An 8322-nucleotide genomic window follows, 5' to 3' on the forward strand; every position below is an offset into this window, starting at 1 on the left:
CCCAACTCAATAGCAGATAGAAGTTGGAGTTTAGTATTTTCCTTGCTCACCATTGGCACCATGTAAGGCCCACCCTCCATGATGTACATTTTGTTGTCGCGAGGCAACATTGCCACGTTGAACTCTCGCAAAAACTCCATCCCTAGCACCACATCATAGTCATCGAGTGATGCTATGGAGAAGTTCACTTTCCCGCGCCATCCACCAAGGTGTAGCTCGACCCCTCGAGCCATGCCATCCACAGGCTTTGCCTTGGCGTTTACTGTCTTCATTAATGCTTGACCCCTGTCAAGTCTTAGACCAAGCCGCTTGGCCTCTTCTGCCTTGATGAAGTTGTGGGAAGCCCCTGTGTCCACCATGACTTGGGCCGCCTTCCCATTGATTTTGCCCTCTACGTACATCAAACCCTTATCCCCTTGGGTTGATGCAGTAGGCTTCGCTTCTATGGCACCAAGCAGCTGCAGAGAACCCATGCAAGCCTGCTCTTCCCTTTCTTCCCTTTCTTCCCTTTCCAGCATTGCACTAAGACTCTTCCTCTTTGGGCAATCGCGCGCCCAATGTGGCCCATCACAGATGAAGCAGTTATCCTTGGGCTTGCTTTCTTTCTTTGACTCATTCCTCCAGTCTTTGCCCGTTGGTGACTTGCTTCTACCTTCTCTGTACCTTGAAGCCTTAGAATCCTTCCATTCTTTGGCGCATGTGGCTCCCCCACCTTTGCCTTGACCCTCCTTGGTGGACTCCAAGTTAGAAGCTTCCGACTTCGTGTATTCCACCAATGTCTCAGCCACGGTGAGTGCAGTGGAGATATCCTTGACGCCTCTTCGTTGTAGTTCCAATTGTGCCCACTGCTTAAGCCCTGCTGTGAAGTTAAAGAGCAAGTCATCATCACTCATGTTAGGGATTTGAAGCATTAACCCAGAGAATTCTTGGACATAATCCCGGATAGAGTGGGTGTGCTTCAACTCCCTCATCCTCAAACGTGCTTCATATGCCACATTTTCCGGATAGAATTGTCTCATTAGTTCATTCTTGAATTGTTCCCATGAAGAGATAGTGCAAATGCCTCTTTCCATTTCAGCGTGCTTACGACGCCACCAAACTCCAGCTAACTTAGTGAGGTAGAGAGAAGCAGTGCGTACCTTCGCAAGCTCATCGTTTAAGTTTAAAGCTTCAAAGTACCTCTCTAAGTGCCAAAGGTAGTCATCCAGCTCCTTGGCATCCCGTGTGCCATCAAACTCCTTAGGCTTTGGCGCCTCCAGCCTTGGAGTGAATCCCGCATTAGTGGCAACACCGCCATTAGCCACAGCTCGCTTGCATATGGCCCAATCCGCCCGTGTCTCTTCCAAGCCTTCCTTCAGCTCTTGGACTTGGTCTTGGAGTTGACAAATAGCCTTCAGGATCCGTTCCTGAAAGTCATAGCTTTCTTGTCTCTGCGCTTCAGAGTTGATCCGGATTTTGTCCCGCACGGACTCAAGCAATTCCTCGACTTGGCTTTCCACGTTGCCATCGAGTTGCCCCATCGCTTGTTCCAGCCGATCAAGACGCTCCTTGACATCGGCCACAGCAAATTCAATCTTGACCACACGGGTGTCCATGGCACTCATCACATCCCGTGACTTGTCTTTCGCCCTCTTGCCCAAGTTTGCAGCAGCCTCCCTTCCGCGGTTCTCTTCGGTGTGAGCTACTTCTGACATAGTGCCCTTCCGTCCACAAGTCACGACGCCTTCGTAACCCGCTCTGATACCAACTGTCACGGCCTTGGAATTTCTGAACCAACCCTCAGTCTTTCCAAGCCAACCGTGCGGCCTTAGATGCTTGTAGCACGCGTTGCTTGCACCTAAGTAAGCCTTTAGTGGAAGGGAGCTAGGGGATTGCACACACACAAGAGAGACTTAGAGAACTTAGAGAGAACACTTGGAGAATGCTTATATTATATTGCAACTTGAGTGGTTTGGCCAAATGAGGGCCTCCCCTTTATATAGCCTTACAAAGATTATTCTAGAACCATATTAATGGAGAGTGTTCTAGACACTTCCCTTTAACTAGAGTACTCTAAGACTATTCTAGTATGTCTAGAAGATTCTACCATAGCCTCTAACTATATACAAGTTTCTACAATGCTCCAGGGAATTCTAGAAGCTTCCAGCATGTTCTACAATCTCCCCGAGCTTATTATCTTCTTGACTGCTCTAGAGAATTCTAGATCCTTCTATTAGCTTCCCATCTTCTAGCCATTCTCTAGAGAGTTCCAGCAACCTCCTTAGGCTTCCAGCATTTTCTAGTGAGGGCAGCATCAGGATTTCTCTGTCTGTGACACAAGGCCTAGGCCACCAGCATGCCATGCCACGGCCAAGGCAGCCCAGCCAAAGCCAGCAGCATGCCATGCCAAGGCCAAGGCCAGCAGCATGCCATGCCACGGCCAAGGCAGCCCAGCCAAAGCCAGCAGCATGCCATGCCAAGGCCTAGGCCAGCAGCATGCCATGCCACGGCCAAGGCAGGCAAGCCAAAGCCAGCAGCATGCCATGCCAAGGCCATGGCCAGCAGCATGCCATGCCACGGCCAAGGCAGCCCAGCCAAAGCCAGCAGCATGCCATGCCAAGGCCAAGGCCAGCAGCATGCCATGCCACGGCCAAGGCAGCCCAGCCAAAGCCAGCAGCATGCCATGCCAAGGCCTAGGCCAGCAGCATGCCATGCCACGGCCAAGGCAGGCCAGCCAAAGCCAGCAGCATGCCATGCCAAGGCCAAGGCCAGCAGCATGCCATGCCACGGCCAAGGCAGCCCGACCAAAGCCAGCAGCATGCCATGCCAAGGCCTAGGCCAGCAGCATGCCATGCCACGGCCAAGGCAGGCCAGCCAAAGCCAGCAGCATGCCATGCCAAGGCCTAGGCCACCAGCATGCCATGCCACGGCCAAGGCAGCCCAGCCAAAGCCAGCAGCATGCCATGCCATGGCCAAGGCCAGCAGCATGCCATGCCACGGCCAAGGCAGCCCCGCCAAAGCCAGCAGTATGCCATGCCAAGGCCTAGGCCAGCAGCATGCCATGCCACGGCCAAGGCAGGCCAGCCAAAGCCAGCAGCATGCCATGCCAAGGCCTAGGCCAGCAGCATGCCATGCCACGGCCAAGGCAGCCCAGCCAAAGCCAGCAGCATGCCATATCACGGCCAAGGGCAGCAGCATGCCATGCCACGGCCAAGGCAGCCCAGCCAAAGGCAGCAGCATGCCATGCCATGGCCTAGGCCAGCAGCATGCCATGCCACGGCCAAGGCAGGCCAGCCAAAGCCAGCAGCATGCCATGCCAAGGCCAAGGCCAGCAGCATGCCATGCCACGACCAAGGCAGGCCAGCCAAAGCCAGCAGCATGCCATGCCAAGGCCTAGGCCAGCAGCATGCCATGCCACGGCCAAGGCAGCCCAGCCAAAGCCAGCAGCATGCCATATCAAGGCCAAGGCCAGCAGCATGCCATGCCACGGCCAAGGCAGCCCAGCCAAAGCCAGCAGCATGCCATGCCATGGCCTAGGCCAGCAGCATGCCATGCCACGGCCAAGGCAGGCCAGCCAAAGCCAGCAGCATGCCATGCCAAGGCCTAGGCCAGCAGCATGCCATGCCACGGCCAAAACAGGCCAGCCAAAGCCAGCAGCATGCCATGCCAAGGCCTACGCCAGCAGCATGCCATGCCACGGCCAAGGCAGGCCAACCAAAGTCAGCAGCATGCCATGCCAAGGCCAAGGCCAGCAACATGCCATGCCACGGCCAAGGCAGGCCTGCCAAAGCCAGCAGCATGCCATGCCAAGGCCTAGGCCAGCAGCATGCCATGCCACGGCCAAGGCAGGCCAGCCAAAGCGAGCAGCATGCCATGCCAAGGCCAAGGCCAGCAGCATGCCATGCCACGGCCAAGGCAGCCCAACCAAAGCCAGCAGCATGCCATGCCAAGGCTTAGGCCAGCAGCATGCCATGCCACGGCCAAGGCAGGCCAGTCAAAGCCAGCAGCATGCCATGCCAAGGCCTAGGCCACCAGCATGCCATGCCACGGCCAAGGCAGCCCAGCTAAAGCCAGCAGCATGCCATGCCAAGGCCAAGGCCAGCAGCATGCCATGCCACGGCCAAGGCAGCCCAGCCAAAGCCAGCAGCATGCCATGCGAAGGCCTAGGCCAGCAGCATGCCATGCCACGGCCAACGCAGGCCAGCCAAAGCCAGCAGCAGGCCATGCCAAGGCCTAGGCCAGCAGCATGCCATGCCACGGCCAAGGCAGCCCAGCCAAAGCCAGCAGCATGCCATATCAAGGCCAAGGGCAGCAGCATGCCATGCCACGGCCAAGGCAGCCCAGCCAAAGCCAGCAGCATGCCATGCCATGGCCTAGGCCAGCAGCATGCCATGCCACGGCCAAGGCAGGCCAGCCAAAGCCAGCAGCATGCCATGCCAAGGCCAAGGCAGCCCAGCCAAAGCCAGCAGCATGCCATGCCAAGGCCTAGGCCAGCAGCATGCCATGCCACGGCCAAGGCAGCCCAGCCAAAGCCAGCAGCATGCCATATCAAGGCCAAGGCCAGCAGCATGCCATGCCACGGCCAAGGCAGCCCAGCCAAAGCCAGCAGCATGCCATGCCATGCCTAGGCCAGCAGCATGCCATGCCACGGCCAAGGCAGGCCAGCCAAAGCCAGCAGCATGCCATGCCAAGGCCTAGGCCAGCAGCATGCCATGCCACGGCCAAGGCAGGCCAGCCAAAGCCAGCAGCATGCCATGCCAAGGCCAAGGCCAGCAGCATGCCATGCCACGGCCAAGGCAGGCCAGCCAAAGCCAGCAGCATGCCATGCCAAGGCCAAGGCCAGCAGCATGCCATGCCACGGCCAAGGCTGCCAGCCAAAGCCAGCAGCATGCCATGCCAAGGCCTAGGCCAGCAGCATGCCATGCTACGGCCAAGGCAGCCCAGCCAAAGCCAGCAGCATGCCATGCCAAGGCCTAGGCCAGCAGCATGCCATGCCACGGCCAAGGCAGCCCAGCCAAAGCCAGCAGCATGCCATGCCACGGCCAAGGCAGCCCAGCCAAAGCCAGCAGCATGCCATGCCAAGGCCAAGGCCAAGGCCAGCAGCATGCCATGCCACGGCCAAGGCCAAGGCCAAGGCAGCCCATCCGAAGCCAGCAACATTCCATGGCAAGGCCAACGCAGCCCAGCCAAAGCCGGCGGCATGCCATGCCAAGGCCAAGGCCAGCCGCATGTCTTGCCACGGCCTTGTCCCGCAGCGTGGCGTGCCTTGGCCTTGGGCTAGAACATCGCATGCCACGCCCTTGGCAAGCAATCCTGTCCCTCGTGTAATTGCCATTTGGTTTGGCTTTGACTTACGTATATGTTGCCCTGCGAAATGCTTGTCCCTCGGGTAATAGCCGGTTTGGTTGCCTTTGACTTGCGAACACGTTGCTAGTGCTTTCCCCAGTGGAAGCTTGTTGGGAAAAGTATGTCCCTCGGAAGTTGCCTGTTGCGTTTGTTATTTGCATTCGAGCTATCCGATGCTTGCTGGGTTTCTCTAAGAGTTTTTGCACGTTCGTCGGGCTTTTTAATTATTTATTTACTCATAAAAATTATAATAAAATAAATTAAAAATAAAAAATAATTAAAAAAATTACTATAATTACTAGTGCCTCATCTTATAATTGTTGGAATTTTTCTAGAATTTTTTGAGTATTTTTAGTAATTTTTATTATTTTTTAAGTATTAAAATTGAAATAAATTAAAATAAAATATTCCGGTGGCCAAATATTTTTTTATAATTTTTTTTATGGTGTATTAAATTATTTCATACAACTTTCATGTTGAAAGTTTTGGCAAAAAACCATTACTTTTTAAAAAAACCCCATTATGACTCCTCGAACATGCTTGATGTTTCCTCCTACCAGATTGAAAAGGGCTTAACAGGCTATTATAAGGGGGGGGCACCTCCCTTAAGGCTGGCCAGCATGGCCAGGCCACAGGCCACGCCTATGCCTAGGCGGGCGCTTGGCACATGCCATCGCTTGGCTTGTGGCATTGGCTTGTGGCATCGAAACTACATAGCCAAGCACGGGATGCGTCGAGTGGCGGCCCGCGGCGGTGGCGGTGGCACGTTGGCCTAGGGCAGCATGCCATGCCACAGCCTTGGCCAGCAACATGGCATGCCAAAGCCTTGGCCAGCAGCATGCCATGCCCTGGCCTTGGCAAGCATGTCATGCCACGGCCTTGGCCAGCAGCATGCCATGCCACGACCTTGGCCAGCAGCATGCCATGCCCCGGCCTTGGCCAGCATGTCATGCCACGGCCTTGGCCAGCAGCATGCCATGCCACAGCCTTGGCCAGCAGCATGCCATGCCACAGCCTTGGCCAGCAACATGGCATGCCAAAGCCTTGGCCAGCAGCACGCCATGCCCCGGCCTTGGCAACCTTGCCAAGCCACGGCCATGGCCAGCAGCGTGCTATGCCCCGGCCTTGGCCAGCAGCGTGCCATGCCACGACCTTGGCCAGCAGCTTGCCATGCCCCGGCCTTGGCCAGCATGTCATGCCACGGCCTTGGCCAGCAGCATGCCATGCCACGGCCTTGGCCAGCAACATGGCATGCCGCGGCCTTGGCCGGCAGCATGGCAAGCCCAAGCCTTGGTCAGCAGCAGCATGCCATGCCAACGCCTTGGCCAGCAGCATGCCTTGCCACGGCCTCGGCCATCAGCATGCCTTGCCACGGCCTCGGCCATCAGCATGCCTTGCCACGGCCTTGTCCAGCAGCATGGCATGCCCGGCCTTGGCCAGCAGCATGTCATGCCACGGCCTTGGCAAGCATGCCAAGCCACGGCCTTCGCAAGCATGCCATGTCCCTCGGGTAATTGTACAAGTTGCCTTGCGAAATGCATGTCCCTCGGTTAAATTGCCATTTGGTTGGCTTTGGCGTGCGAACGAGTTGCCTGTGCTTTCCTTGTGGAAGCTTGTTGCGAGAAGTATGTCCCTCGAAAGTTGCCTGTTGCGTTTGTTATTTGCATTCGCGCTAACCGGTGCTTGCTCGGCCTCTCTAAATGTTTTCGTGCGTTCGTCGGGCTTCTTGGTCCTTCGGGGGGTGATTCGTTTTGGGGGGCTGGTGCACAGTGTACGTCGTGGCGCGTGAGTTGTGTTCGGTTTGTGCGAGTTGGACGGATCCCTGCCTGTGCAGCGAACTCCACTGGTGCATTCCTCCATGTCCCTCGGGTTGTCTTCGACTCGCCTTCGGGTTGCTTGCGCTTCCCTAGTGGAAGGTGCCTTGCGAAAAGCGTGTCCCTCGGGTAATTGCCATTTGGTTGGCTTTGACGTTCGAACGAGTTGCCTATGCTTTCCTAGTGGAAGCTTGTTGCGAAAAGTATGTCCCTCGAAATTTGCCTGTTGCGTTTGTTATTTGCATTCGCGCTAACCGGTGCTTGCTCGGCCTCTCTAAATGTTTTCGCGCGTTCGTCGGGCTTCTTAGTCCTTCGGGGGGTGATTCGTTTTGGGGGGCTGGTGCACAGTGTACGTCGTGGCGCGTGAGTTGTGTTCGGTTTGTGCGAGTTGGACGGATCCCTGCATGTGCAGCGAACTCCACTGGTGCATTCCTCCATGTCCCTCGGGTTGTCTTCGACTCGCCTTCGGGTTGCCTGCGCTTCCCTAGTGGAAGGTGCCTTGCGAAAAGCGTGTCCCTCGGGTAATTGCCATTTGGTTGGCTTTGACGTTCGAACGAGTTGCCTATGCTTTCCTAGTGGAAGCTTGTTGCGAAAAGTATGTCCCTCGAAAGTTGCCTGTTGCGCTTGTTACTTTCATTCGCGCTAACCGGTGCTTGCTCGGCCTCTCTAAATGTTTTCGCGCGTTCGTCGGGCTTCTTAGTCCTTCGGGGGGTGATTCGTTTTGGGGGGCTGGTGCACAGTGTACGTCGTGGCGCGTGAGTTGTGTTCGGTTTGTGCGAGTTGGACGGATCCCTGCCTGTGCAGCGAACTCCACTGGTGCATTCCTCCATGTCCCTCGGGTGATCGCCTTTAGGTTGTCTTCGACTCGCCTTCGGGTTGTCTGCGCTTCCCTAGTGGAAGGTGCCTTGCGAAAAGCATGTCCCTCGGGTAATTGCCATTTGGTTGGCTTTGACGTTCGAACGAGTTGCCTGTGCTTTCCTAGTGGAAGCTTGTTGCGAAAAGTATGTCCCTCGAAAGTTGCCTGTTGCGCTTGTTATTTGCGTTCGCGCTAACCGGTGCTTGCTCGGCCTCTCTAAATGTTTTCGCGCGTTCGTCGGGCTTCTTGGTCCTTCGGGGGGTGATTCGTTTTGGGGGGCTGGTGCACAGTGTACGTCGTGGCGCGTGAGTTGTGTTCGGTTTGTGC

The sequence above is a fragment of the Camellia sinensis genome, chromosome 6 (genome assembly GCF_055761805.1).
Source record: "Camellia sinensis isolate YWXY chromosome 6, ASM5576180v1, whole genome shotgun sequence".
Classification (NCBI taxonomy): domain Eukaryota; kingdom Viridiplantae; phylum Streptophyta; class Magnoliopsida; order Ericales; family Theaceae; genus Camellia; species Camellia sinensis.